The sequence below is a fragment of the Primulina tabacum genome, chromosome 3 (assembly GCF_025594145.1).
Source record: "Primulina tabacum isolate GXHZ01 chromosome 3, ASM2559414v2, whole genome shotgun sequence".
Lineage (NCBI taxonomy): Eukaryota > Viridiplantae > Streptophyta > Magnoliopsida > Lamiales > Gesneriaceae > Primulina > Primulina tabacum.
In genome coordinates this window covers 24,199,281-24,214,930 of record NC_134552.1, presented here as the reverse complement: position 1 = coordinate 24,214,930, position 15,650 = coordinate 24,199,281, and positions in this window count along the sequence as shown.

Genomic DNA, 15,650 nt, shown 5'->3' with positions numbered 1-15,650 from the left:
GAGTTTGTATCTAAGTGTTTGAATTGCCAACAGGTGAAAGCTGAGAGAAAGAAACCCGGAGGTTTACTTCAGAGTTTATCTATTCCTGGATGGAAATGTGATCACATTTCCATGGATTTTGTTACGAAGTAACCACGATCATCCCGGGGTTGTGATGCGATTTGTGTTGTGATTGACAGATTAACCAAATCAGCATGCTTTATTCCGTACAGAATGACGTACTGACATGATTAGATGGCAGAGATATATGTCAGAGAAGTGATTAGATTACATGGTGTGCCGAAGTCTATCGTATCAGATCGTGATCCCCGATTCAATTCACATTTTTGGCACAGTTTGCAGCAGGCTTTAGGTACAGCATTGCACCTGAGCAGTGCTTACCATCCCCAGACAGACGGACAGTCAGAGCAGACTATCCAGATATTAGAGGATATGCTGAGAGCTGTAGTGCTAGATTTTGGCACTAGTTGGCAAGATTCACTACCACTTTGTGAATTCTCGTACAACAACAGCTACCAGACGAGTATCGGGATGGCACCGTTTGAAGCATTATACGGAAAGAAGTGCAGATCTCCGCTGTATTTGGATGACATCTCAGAGGTACCAGACCTTGGACCTGATATGATCCGAGAGATGACTGAAAAAGTGAAACTAATCCAGAAACGAATGAAGACGGCGCAAGATAGACAAGCGAAGTATGCGAACATCACACGTAGACCGTTAGAGTTTGAACAGGGAGACAAAGTATTTTTGAAGATTTCTCCATTCAAAGGCGTTGTCAGATTTAGCAAACGTGGAAAGTTGTCTCCTAGATACATCGGTCCATACGAGATTCTTGAGAAGATTGGTGATCGTGCATATCGACTTGCGCTTCCTCCTTCTCTATCTGGGATACATGATGTCTTTCATGTATCGATGCTGCTTAGATATATGCCTGATGTTTCTCATGTTATTCAGCCTGATGAAGCCGAGCTTGACGACACTCTGAGATGTATTGAACATCCAATTCAGATTCTTGATTGGAAAGAAAAACAGCTCAGAACGAAGATCATCCGCTAGTGAAAGTCCAATGGAGTCGTCATGGCACTGAAGAAGCAACTTGGGAGACAGAATCAGAGATGAGACAAAGATATCCAGAGTTATTTACATGATGTGAGTATTTATTCAGCTTTTGATTATATTACTTCTCTTACATGCTTTGATTAACTACTTATGAGTTCGAGGACGAACTCATATCTAAGAGGGGGACAAATGTAATGCCCGAGATGTGAGTTGGTAATCAGCAATTATTAATGCATGATTTGATGTATTTATCGAAGGCCGAAGAAGCGATGTTGCGATTCGATTCTAGTTGCAAAATATATTGTTGGGACAGCAAAGACAGTGCACCCGCGGTTCAAAAGACAGTGCACCCGTGGTGGTTCTTCTGAAATTTGGAAGAGATACAGTATGCTCACCGCACCCGCGCCATAAAATCTACCGCACCCGCGGTGTTGGTACAGTAGAGGCACCGCACCTGCAGTACAAAATGCACCGCACCGGCGGTTGCGCCTTCTGAAATTATGAAAGTGATCCAGTACGCTCAGTGCACCCGCGGTGCAAATTGAGCGCACCCGCGGTGAGACGTGCAGACCAAAGAATAAGACACTTGTCCTTGACATGCATATATAATGTGTTGTCTTCATTTCCAGCATGCTATGAACGAGAGAGAAACAAGAAAGCTTCAGAATTCCTTCAAGTTACACCCTAGCTTAGATTGTTGGTTTTGAACAATCCGGCCAACCGATTTTCCATCCGAGCTTAGATTCTTGCTCCTTGCATCATAGGCTTCTAAAGGATGTAAGTTTTGTTATGTTCTTGTTTAATTTTGAAATATGATGTTGGGAGAAATCAGATTTGATTGCTATGATGTGTTCTTATGATTATTATGAACTCATATTCGCAACCGGATTGAAGAAAGGATATGAGATGCGATCTTTTTCATGTTCCAGCATATCTTGACTTGGGTATGTGCAGATTTCAGTATAGTAGATTTTGCTATGATGAGAATTATGAGTTATGGTTATTGATTATTGATATTTGAATTGATCGGTATCGCGAGATTACGCTGTTATGCCGTCGAAATGTACCGAGATAGAATATTGATCCGTATTTGTATTAATTTGAGTTAGAGATTGATAAGAATGCATCTTAAATATGTCATTTCAGATTTGTCTTGACAAGCTTCGACATCGAGACCTCGACATCGACAAAGATTGAACAACGAAAGGTATAATTCAATGTTTGATGGGGGAGATATAACTCGAATCAGATCCGGTTTGAGTTTCCCACAATTCACATACTAGATTTCTAGACCTTGTTATGTTGTGCTTTATATTGATTTATATACAAGCATTGAGATAGGAGAGTCATTGGCATATATGCCAAGTTTCTAGACTTTTGGTGGTATCAAGGCATAGGAGACGATCGACTCCGATTGTAGATATTCGATACAGACAGGGCCGAAGTCTAGGAATAAGACGTACCGCCACCACGATCAGGAGAGTAGGTGGGAGACTTGTTACGTCTTATTCACACCGGGATCCCTAGACTTAGATGTGAGTCGAGTTAAAGAGTAAGAGTCAAATTGTTTTATCTGTATTCACTAATGTGTCATAATTACTGATTATGTGTTATGATGTTGTATGTAATTGCATGACATGCATGTATACATGTTTTATACTGAGATTTATTCTCACCGGAGTTTTCGGCTATTGTTGTGTCTGTATGTGTGCATGACAACAGTTGGGACAGGATCAGGGTCGAGTCAAAGATGAGAGATCGAGATAGCGTGGTCATTACGGGCGTAGAAGATGGACTAGTAGCTTTTACATTTGATATGTAATGTATTTCAAATACTAGTTTGTTTAAGGATGTAATGAAACAAGACATATACCTATTTTGTTGAAAATAAAATAGAGGTATCATTTGTGTATGATTTTTAAACAATTGTTTTTGATATTAAAAGAAAAATTTTGACCCACATTTTCTAGCAAAGATCCAATTAATCCCAAAGACAATTGAGTAAGAGCCCGGGTCCCCACACACTATAATTTATTAAGCTGGAACCGAATTTGCATGATATTGGTGTCAAGGGCTCGGGTTAAGAGCCAAGCTTTGCATGGCTTGGCTGCGGTCATGGTTGGGGCATGGCCTGAGTCAGAGAAGGAGTCCTAGCCATGCTAGGACTTGAGACAACGGCTGGGGAGGAGTCCTAGCTTGCTAGGACTCCATCCGAGAGCCAACGTGTAGGGGCGCTCTCATGCAACAGCCGCGCTGGGAAGACAGGGCTCGGCCAGAGGGCTTCAGGCTAGGCTATGTTAGGTCCTTAGGGTCCTAAGAGGGTGCACAAGGGTATGGGCTCGGGGCTGGTCCAATGGCTAGAGTCCTAGGAGTGAAAACGTAGAGTGCTAGTGCGACATGGTTCTCGGCCGGTTGATGCTTCTGATTTGTGGCTTTGGCTTTGAGCTTGGGGTCGAGTCCTTGGGGTTCTAAGGGCCCATTAGGGTCTGTAGATGGCATGGTTCGAAGTAGGCTCAGGATGGTTCGGGTGTGGCTCGGTGAAAAACTATTATGGCTCGAGGGTTAGTAGATTGGTTTGAATTATGGTTTCAATGAATAAAATTCAAAACATGGCTCACGACGCAAGTCATGGTTTACGAGGGATAATTAATTATTAACATTCTAGGTTTCGTTAGGAATTTTATATTAAAGTTTGGTTCAATTCAAGAATTAAAACGCATTAAGAATTAATAATTAATGAATAATTAAAAAGTCAAGAATTTAAGCTGAATAAAAATATGGGAAAAAAATGTAAGCTTAAATAATTATTCGGGGTGGTCTAGAGTCAACGGAATTTAGAAAATGTCAAAAACGTGAAAGGTTAAACGATAATTTTACACCCGAAAATTAGTAAATATCATGGCCGTGTCTTAAATGTTGTTTTATATGTTAATATGATTATGTTGCATGTTTATAGAATTTTATGATGAACGAACATTAAAAGACATGTTGCATACTTGGTTTAAAAGAAAAACGTTATATGCATATTTAATTTTTACAAGTGATGAAATCACGAAATGTTGAAGGAAGTAAAGTAATTGTGACTAATACGATGATACGATGATACAATGATATGTTAATACGTAGGCCAAGGCTCAGTTGACAAGTGAGAGTGTCGCTATTGTCCCCCCGTCGCCCAGTACTGTGGTTACAAGTAGATGGATCCATCGCTCCAATATGATACAAATACAAAAGTCAAAATTAAAGATCTGAATTCAACAAAAATGAATATGTATATGAATATGATGAATACATCTGTCGCCTTGGAAAATAGGGGGAATGCTGAACTTACTTGTGCGGATACTTCAGCTAACTGATTTTGCACAATATCAATTTCCTTTGACAAGATTTTGTGCACAAAATCGATTCGTTGGTTGAGTAGTTCGTGGCAAGTGACTAGTTTTGGTGTCGTGACTGCTTCTCTTTTCATCTTTTCAAAAGTGGTGGATAGAGTAGACACGTCCTTGATCATTTTCTTTAAGTCCTTCATGGTGTGATCTTTGAGCATATCAAAACTTAAAGAATGGAGCAGTTGAGTCAACTTGACTTGAGAAACTGTAGACCCTAGATCTTGCAAAATGGACATTATATTCTCAAGCATTACATCAGTTTTAATCGGCAGTTTAGGAGAGAAGTTTTCAGCAATATCTAGGGTTTTCCCTTTCCCTTTCTCACTAATATTGACAATTGCTAATTGTCAAGGCTAGCATCTTGGTCCACATCGAGCAACTTCATTTACAACATCTTCTTGTATAGAAATACTCTGAGGTTGATCTTGATAAACAGTAGATGCACTTGGTTACTCATTAGTCTTCCTTGCAGCAGAAATAAATTGTTGAAGGTTTCAGGAACCACCAAGGTGGTGGAGATAATTTCTGTTGAAATTGATAGTTCCTGGACAGTTGGCTTGATTTCAGCAGCAGTTATTTGTTCAGTGATTATCTCAGCTACAGCCGTTGGTTCAGTTACTGCCTCCGAAACTTGTTCAGCAAAAAATTGTTCAATGGTCTACTCTTCCCTACACTCTTGCTGAACATCTTTAGTGCCTGATAGCAAGATCTCATCCACGTTGGCTAAATATAGTTCTTCATCTGTGTACGTGGTGAGTGGAGCTTCTTGTTCAAAAACTGGTATAACAATGATGGTAGCAGAGGTTGAAGGTTGAGCTTTCTAAGAGAATGGTTGAGAAACTATAACGTACCGTATTTTTGAACTACTTGAAATTTGCGGAAAAAAAAAATTTTAAATAAATAATAACCTTTCAAATAACGATAAAATAAACTACTCGTCTAAAATATTTGGAATAAAAACAGTTGAAACCAAAGTTTGCAAAAAGGTAATTCGTTTAAGCATCGTAAAATAAACTCATTAAAATCTGAGCATTTGAATAAACATGCATAAATTCTTAAAACATAGGCGGTACTCGGGTTTAACCTCCACGCAGTCTGACCCAGCTCACTGGTCCCCACCTCTCGACTCGTCATACTGGTCCTCACCTGCATCGATCAAGTCTAGTGAGTCTAAAGACTCAACATGTATAAACTAGGAATAACAAGTAATACATAATAAAATCACATGCATTTTAAATAGGACATACTTACTGAAACTTGAACGTACTTACATAAACATAGACGTGTCATCATATCGTAAAACTTTTCATAAACATACTTGCATCATATATAATTGAACATGCATAACATCATTTTGCGTAGAGATATGTTTAAAAGCAAGTGACCTGTAACAAAATGCGCCTGATCAGACTAAACTACAGCACTGGGCTGGCAGGGATGTCCACTACCACATACATGAGATCCTCAGTCATGCTTTACCGGGTGTATTGGTCCATGTTCATGCTTTACCGCTTCCAATTCTGATCTAAACCCGGTCTTGCTTTACAAGCGTGGAGAGGTCATCGGCCACGTTCATTGACTTCAAAACCCGTTCATATTTGGTCGCAAGAAATTTAGCATACCTCAAAAATAAAACATTTTCTTTTGCACGTCGAACATACTTAAAACGTCAAGGGCTTCATTGGAATGCTCTGGACATGCTTCCCTAACCACAACAGCAAAGATTCAGTAGATCCCAACGAAGTCTTCAACCAAAACTTGAGAAAATGTGAAGAACATGCCCAAATTTTCACAGCTTGAGCAGTTTTAAGATAAAAATAATATCTCTCTCATTTCTTATAAGAAAATTATAATTTGCTATCAAATCAAAGATAATATAGAGTACTACAACTCTTATGTTGAAATTATTTACAGAAAACCAACCTATAATTCGAAGAATTCAAAATAACAGAGGGCGACGGGTTTTGTGACACAAAAATTTCATAGCTTGAGCAGTCCCACAAGAACGATAATAGCTCACTCGTTTCTTATCCAAAAACTACGAGTTTACTGTCAAATCGATGGTATCAAATAGTACTATGTTTTATATGTTGAAAGTGTTTCCAGAAAATCCTCAAAAAATGCACAATATTCAAAATTACAGCAGACTCGATTTTTAAGCTCTGAAAATCGTTTCAAAATTGATCTAGCAATTTTTGCTCAAACTTTGCATAACATAGATGGATTTTTGTACACAATAAACATCAAAACATATAGTTTGACATGATCGATGCAAAAACGAAAGAATATACATGCCTTCGATGATTATACTCATGAAACGACGACTATCGAAGCGGAGAGATGCGAGGGTTCATCCGGGATGAATTGTGGCGCGATTTCTTGTTACAAAAATGATCAAGAATTGCTGAAATTATGAAGGGGAAAAGGGGCTGGCTGTTGCTCTCCAAGTACCCTACCTCTTCCAAAGAAATGAAGTGGAATGTAACAAAATGTGTGTGTGTGTGCATAGGCCAAGTGTGTGTATGTGTATATGTGCATGTGTGTGAGTGAGTAACGTGTGTGTGTGTTAATGGGTTAGTGGGTTAGTGGAAATTACGGGGTTTAATTAATAATTAACTTGCTAATTAAGAATACTAACCCACTATTAACTTTACTAAAAATCCCATAATTTATAATAAAATACTCAAGTGATAAACTTTGAAACTTTAAAATCTTAAAAATCACCTAATAATTAAATTAGGCTTTAAAATGCTTAAAAACTTAATAAATCATTTAAAATGCCACTTTCCTGACTTAAAATAAAATACCACATTTTAAAATCGCCTAAAACGTCGTCGGTCTTTTTTTTCCTCGATCACGCATCGAATATTCGCCTGAAACGTAAATCTCAAGAAAAATATTTTAACATGCATCAAATAAACAGAAAATAATTTAAAATAATGCAAATTCATCAATCATGCATCTCTAAAATTATTTTAAACTTAAATAAATAATTTAACAATTAAAAAAATGCATAGGTTTTACGTGTACTCATTTTAGGTTCTACAATTCCTCCCCCACTTAAATAAATTTCATCATAGACTTTAAATCTTATCAAACAACTTCGGGTAGCGACTTCTAATATTTTCTTCGGCCTCCCAAGTGGCCTCCTCCACTTATTGATTCAGCCACTGGACTTTGACCAACCTGGTCACTTTGTTCCGAAGTCTCCGCTCCTGTCTGTCAAGAACTCGAACAGGTCTTTTCTCGTATGACAGATCTGGATCAAGCTGCAACGGCTCATAACTCAAAACATGCGAAGGATTTGTCATATACTTCCTCAGCATCGAAAGTGGAACACATTGTGTACTCCGACCTGATTCGGCAGTAGAGCTACACGATAAGCAAGTGTCCCAACCCTGTCGAGAATTTCGAATGGCCAGATAAATCTTTGACTCAGATTGCTTCTCTTCCCAAACCTCATAACACCCTTCATGGGTACTATCTTCACAAATACGTGATCTCCTACGGCAAATTCGAGATCTCTCCTTCCCTTGTCAGCATAAGTCTTTTGCCAACTCTGTGCGGTACTCATCCTGTCTCGGATCTTGATCACTACGTCTGCGGTCTGCTGAACAATCTCTCGGCCAAGTTCTGATCTCTAACCGACTTCATCCCAATGAATCGACAATGTGCACTTCCTTTGTCACGCCCCGTGTCTGAAGCGTCTGTGACATCCGGCATTGTTTAAGAATTACTTGAAAACAATTAAGCCTCGTATCGAAATGCCGAAAACCAGTATTTTTCATAAATAAAACATTGTCTTTATATTGACAATAGACTAAAATACATCAGATTTGCAAATGCGGAACTAAACAAAGGAAAATAAAATTCTTGAATCTTGATCTCGATCCTTGATTCACCATCACCAAAAAGCATCTTGCTCTTCCTCATTCAGTTGTTCCTTGTTTTTAATCTGAAATTTGTAAGGGGTGAGTGTTTTGGGAAACACTCAGCAAGTGGGGGTCGATCGATTTCCAATAATACATATAGAACTTAATCTTTAAAACATTTCTTTAACAAACTTTCAAATCTTATTACTTTTAACTCATCATAAGAGAAACGAAACAATTATGACACAGATGTTATCAGACGATTCAGAGCAGTTCAGAACCAGATCAGAACAATTCGGAACAGAACATATCGGAACAGACAGAACACTGTTACTCATCTCATTTCCATGGTCAAATTGTCCCCAATATGTTAGTCCTCTAAGGGGTGAGGCCAGAACTTAGTTTTATACCCACCGGTGGGGGCCAGACAGAAATGGTTTTATACCCACTATTGGGGGCCAAACGGAAATGGTTTAATACCCACCTAATTCTCGTCCCATTTCAAATTGAATCGTAACAGTGTACACAAAATTCAGAGACAACAGACAGAACTTATCAGATTTTTCAGAGTTCAGATTTTCTGACAGACACAGCAGAATCAAAGGAATTCGAAGCATAGAAGAAAACACATAATCGATCGAAATTTAAAATAAAATAGACTCACATTTTCGAAAATAAGGACACACATTCATGCATGTCATAACTTATATATTCAAGATTTAAAAATACAAATGAATATACATATCAAAAACCCACTTACCGTATTTTGAGGATAGAACCGAAATTCGTAGATGTTGAAACGAAGTTTCCTCTCGGATTTCGGCAGCACTTCGACTTATAATTTGAACAAAACACTCTTATTATTTCAGCAGCACTACGACTTAGAGATCTAGCACTCGACAGCACGAAGCTTCTCCTTGTCTTGGCCGATATTTTTGGAACGATTTTGTGGGGGAAAGGAACCAATTTTCTTGCTGAATTTTTGAGTGTCTTTTCTTTCATCCATGGTATAGTATTTATAGAGGAATTTGAGACCCTTCCACTAGCCTTGGCCGAAATCTTGGGCTCCAAGGAAGCAATAATTGTGGTCAAAGCATCTCAAGCACCAAAGGTCATTTCCTGCACCGTGAATTTGTCCTAGCCTCTTAACTCCTCCCTTAGCTCCTTCATTGGTTATCTCAATGTTCATTTCTTGCATAATAAGTGTGTCCAAACCTTTAGCTCCTCCTTTAGCTCTCTTTTTGGCCCTTTTAGGACAAGCATGGTTGAGCTTCTTTGAGCTGGAAGATCGAGCTCATGAGCTAGGGGTTTTCTCCCCAAGAATGAATGAACTTCCTTGAGCTGAGGGTTTTAGCTTTTGAGATGAGGGTTTCTATTCCAAGAATCTTGGAGCTTCCTTGAGCTGAGGCTTTTTGTGAGAACCCGAGATTTTACGATCCCAAGTAAATAAGGTAAGAAATATACGAGCTTAAAACTTAGCTTAATCTAAGATCAAAATACTTTCATTCTAATTTTAAAACTTAAATATGAACTTAGATTTTCAGCTAGTAACTCGTGGAAGTAACTTCAAAGCTCGGGAATGAGCTCAACCGGAAGCCGAGCTGCAAGTAACCACATCCATCGAAGAGTTATCACGGGAGGAGTAAAACCCCAGCTCAAGGACTCGATCTTTCAGCTCAAAGCAGCTCAACCAAGCTTGTCCTAACCGGACCAAAAAGGGAATTAAAAGATGAGCTAAAGGCTTGGACAAGTTAAATGTACAAGAATCAACTTTTGAGATAACCAAGGAAGAAGCTAAGGGATGAGCTAAAGGTTAAGACACATTAATAAGGTAAGAAATGACTCTTTAGAAAATCAAGATGATATTTAAGGAGTGCATGAGATTTTGAGCCACATTCATGACTAATCTATAACTTGAGGAATGAATGGGATTTTGGATTTTCATGCATGAAATTTTGTACCTACAATAATGGCTTCCTTGGAGCTCAAGATTTCGTCCATGGCTAGTTGGAGGGTCATTTTTCTTTCTATAAATACCTCCCAAAACCACACATAAAATGCACTTCAAAAATCATCTCACAAAGCCTCAAAAAAAAAATTTAGGCTCTTCCCCCTCACCCTAAACCACTCGGCCGAAACTCAAAGAAAAAGGGAGAAGCTCGTGCGATTCAAGTGTTAGAGTTTTTGCGTCGAGGTGCTGCTGAAGTGAAGACAGTATTTGTTAGAATTGCGCCGAAGTGCTGCCGAATTTTCAAGAGAAAGCTTCGTGCAAGAAATAAGTTAGTGGGCTTTTGTTATATATTCGTTTGTATTTTTAAACTTGAATATATATTATGACATGCATGATTGTGTGTCTCCATTTTCGAAAATATGAAGTCTGTCCGTTTAAAATTTCGATCGATTATATGCTCAGTCTGTTATAAGAAATTCTTTGGTTTCGCTGAATCCGTCTGAAACTCTGATATCTGAAAACTCTGATACGCTCTGTCTGGTAAACTCTAAATTTGTGTTGCACTGTTCCAATTCGAATTTGAAATGGGACGAGAATTGTGATTTTGTCTGGCCCTCATTGGTGGGTATAAAACCATGTTCTGTTCTGGCCTCCAATGGTGGGTATAAAACCATTTCTTTCTGGCCCCCATCGATGGGTATAAAACCGTGTTCTGGCCTCACCCCTTAGAGGACTAACATATTGGGGACAATTTGACAATGGAAATGAGATGAGTAACAGTGTTCTGTCTGTTCTGATATGTTCTGTTCTGAATTGAGTTAATCGGTTTCTGAATTGTTCTGATCTGTTTCTGAATTGCTCTGAAACGTCTGATAACCTCTGTCTCATATTTGTTTCGTTTCTGTTATGATGAGTTAAAAGTAATAAGATTTGAAAGTTTGTTAAAGAAATGTTTTAAAGATTAAGTTCTATATGTATCATTGGAAAATCGATCGACCCCCACTTGCTGAGTGTTTCCCAAAACACTTACCCCTTACAAATTTCAGATTAAAATGAAAAGCAACTGAATGATGAGGAACATGAAGCCTTCTGGGGATGGTAGCCGATGAGCAAGACACAAGAAATCAAGACTTTTTTTCCTTTTGTTCACTTTCCGCATTTGCAACTCTGATGTATTTTTATTCTATTGTCAATGTAAAGACAATGTTTTATTTATGAAAAAGACTGGTTTTTGGCATTTCGATACGAGGGTTAATTGTTTTCAAGTAATTGTTAAACAATGCCGGATGTCATAGACGCTTCGGACACGGGGCGTGACATTTAAGTGGTATCAGAGCCGCCAGGTTCATAATCCCGCTGGGATTTTGATAAACAAAATTTGGCGAAGTCAAATTTTGGCAAAAAGCCTAGTGTATCCCAATTTGAGTCCAACTTTCACCCGTTCTTGAAGTCTAACTTTCATTTGTTTCCTAAATTTTGAATAGACTTCAAAGATCTATCCCTTCGGTCATTCCACAAACTCTGAATATCAAAAAATTTTCCACGACAACTTTGTTTCTACTTTTTGTGCCTTTCTATCCTTTATACGATTCTGATGTTTTACTTCCATTTTATCCTAGGAAATGGCTGCTCCTCATACCCGCGCACAGGCTGCTCTTCATTTGCATCAGCTTACCATAGATAATCAAACTAGGGAGATTGCGACTTTGAAAGCCCAACTAGCCAAGGAAAGATTGGAGAAACAAGAGCTTAGTGAGATTAGACACATGCTTGAGACTGATGTGCAGCGATTGACTCATCATCTGGACTTGGCGGAGAGCCAGCTGTTGCAGATAACAATCGATTCCGTTCGCATCACACGCTTAGTTGCACTTAACAGGGAATTATTAGAGAGAGTGGAGATAGAGCGAAGACGTGCTGCTCAGGCCCGTCAGCGCCAGGACGAGTACAACGCCAGACAAGATCGGTACATTTCGAAGCTCCACAGCGCTATGGACCGACTTCAGGATCAGAATAACTACCTACATTTGGTGATAGAGAACATGGAGGAAGAGGAGGTAGCACCGATGGAGATGGCCAGAGACGACAGTGCCAGCGACAGCGACGGCGGAGAGATGTTCAATTAGATTAGCATTATAATAAAGTATCTGGGATGTAGTAAACTTGTGACTAAGAAAATAATATGTGTACCAAACTATTTTTAAACTTTCTATTATCTTATTGCATATTTAAGAATAGATGAGTATCTTATTTAAATGTTTTTATAGGAAACCAACATGGAATTTCAAAGCATTATAAATGAACTTCAGAAACAACTTCAGGAAAAGGAGTCAGAAAATAAAACACTGAAAGAAAAGAATGACAAACTTGAAAGAGATAACTATCAGTTGGACGGAAATAACGTGTGCATGATGGAGGATCTTCGTCAGGCCAGAGTGGAAGAGAAGAAACTACGCGAAGAAGTTAGACGTTACGCGGCTTATCATCTAGAATCAGAACGTCAGCACGAGATCACCAAGCAGGAGTTGAAGAAAGTGCAAGATAGGATTTTTACGCTCGAAATTCGAGAAAATAGTCTTCTCAAAACCCAACGTCGTCTTCAGGAACGGATTGAAGAGCAAGAAATCGATGAAAAAGTGAGCCAATCAACAATACAAGAACTACAGGATCATGTAAACAATCTCGATCACCACAACACACAACTGCAGAATTACATTGAGCACCTGCAAAATGAGATGGTCAATATGGAAGAACTCATAGAACAACTGGAAGAGAACCCTGTGGAGGAAGAAATTAACGAGGCAGTAGGAGACGGAGAGTAGTAGACGAGTAGGGAGAGAAAGTTCTAGAATAGGCTTCGATTGTATCTAGAAATTTTTGATTAATCATTTTGAAAAATATTTGGTTGTATGAAAATTTTTACAATTTAATGAAATTATTTCTTTGATTAAATATTGTGGCAAAAAAATTAATAAAACACCTGTTTATAGGAAATGGCAGGTAGACCACCCCGAAACAACCGTAACCCTCGTGGCGCCAACCAAGATGAAAACCCACCACCACCACCACCAAGAGTGAATCTCAGTCAAGAGAATATGATGGCAATAGCCACTATCGTAGCTGTGACGTTACAAGGATTCGTGAACCCATTGGCTAACGCCATCCAACCACCACCCGAACCGCAACCGCGTGGGATTTTGTATCATTACGAATCTCTCAGAAGGAATCGAGTTCCAACTTTCGATGGGAACCCAGACCCAGAAGTCAGCCACAACTGGCTTAAGAACGTCGAAACACAACTACATTTACTGGAGATACCTGAAGAACTGAGAGTGGAGGTTGTAACACCGTTTTTGGAAGACCGAGCTAGGAAATGGTGGGAAACTGTGTCGCCATCTTTGGCAGAAGTGGAAGAGATCACATGGCAGATTTTTAAGAGAGAATTTTTGAAACAATATTATCCAGCTGAGTTTCGACTACAGAAGTTGAGTGAGTTCGAGAATTTCAAATAGGCTCCGAACATGTCAGTAATGGAATACACTTCCCGGTTCAACGATCTGGGAACCTATGTCCCAACGATCATGTCGGATGAAACGTTAAAAATGCATCGATTCAAGAAGGGACTCAACAGTCGAATTCAATCGGCATTGGCAGTATTCAAGCCAAACAATTTTGCGGATCTGATGGGCGCTGCAATGAGCGCAGAAACTGATATCAAGCGACGCGAGGATGAAAACAAGAACGAAAGACCGATGAGCAGTCAATCTACTCAGAACGGTCACAAGTTTAAGAAACCAAATTATTCAGGTGGGTCTTTCAAGGGAAATTCTGGCAGTGCTGGTAACACCGAAGGAAAGTGGTGTGATACATGTCGACAGAAACACGTTGGAGAATGTTATCGGAAGACGGGTTCTTGTTTTAAGTGCGGAAAGGTGGGTCATAGAATTAAAGATTGTCCTGACCAAAAGGACAAAGGGACGGGGTCCAACAAGAAAAATGAAAACAAGACCAATGCACGGGTATCTGTAATCATCCAAGAGGAAGCTGATGATACCAATGAAGTGGTGGCAGGAACTATCTTACTCAATGAAATGCCTGCTTATACCTTATTTGATTGTGGTGCTACACACTCATTCGTGTCTAGAAGGTTTGCTAAGAAGCTTAAACTCGAACATGATACTCTTAGTGAACCATTAAGAGTAGCAACACCGGCAAGTAAAATAATTGAGACCCAAAAAGTGTATCGTAACTGTAAAATTTGTATCCGCAAACAAATTTTTGAAGCAGAATTGATTCAACTAAATATGGTTGAGTTTGACATCATTCTTGGAATGGACTGGTTAGCTAAATACCATGCCATTGTGGACTGCCAAAAGAAAAATGTTAGACTCCAGACTCCTCATGAAGAAGAGATTTTATTCCATGGAAAATCAAAAGAAAGAAAATCTCTGTTATCTGCCTCACAAGCCTGGAAAGCCATAAGAGGAGGAGAAGAAATTTATCTAGCAGTGATCAATGAAATCAAAGAAGAAGAAGTCCCAAGGTTGGAGGATATTCCGATTGTTCAAGAATTTCCAGACGTTTTCCCCGAGGAACTACCGGGAGAGATACCAGATAGGAAAGTAGAATTTGAAATCAATTTGGTCCCTGGTGCTGCACCAATATCAAAGGCACCATACCGAATGGCTCCAGCTGAATTAAAGGAGCTAAAGGAGCAACTGCAGGAATTATTAGACAAAAAGCAGATTCGCCCTAGTGCATCCCCGTGGGGAGCCCCAGTGCTGTTTGTAAAGAAAAAGGACGGAAGCATGAGGCTATGTATTGACTACCGAGAGTTGAACAAGATCACCATAAAGAATAAGTACCAACTCCCAAGAATAGATGATCTTTTCTATCAGTTAAAGGGAGCCAAGGTCTTCTCAAAACTAGACCTGAGATCTGGTTACCATCAGTTGAAGGTCAAAGCGGAAGACATCCCTAAAACTGCTTTTAGGACAAGATATGGACATTACGAATTCACGGTAATGCCTTTTGGCCGAACAAATGCTCCTGCAGCATTCATGGACCTGATGAATCGGGTATTCAAACCATATCTCGACAAGTTTGTGGTTGTCTTTATAGATGATATCCTTGTGTACTCACGAAGTGAAGAAGAACACAAAGAGCATCTGCGTCTCACTTTGCGGACACTTCGAGAAAAGAAACTATACGCCGAATTCAAGAAATGTGAATTTTGGTTAAAAAGTGTGGCGTTCTTAGGGCATATAATTTCTGAATTAGGAGTGTTAGTAGATCCTAAGAAGGTAGAGGCAATCAAGGATTGGCCACAACCAAAGACAGTGACTGAAGTAAGAAGTTTTCTGGGATTAGCAGGCT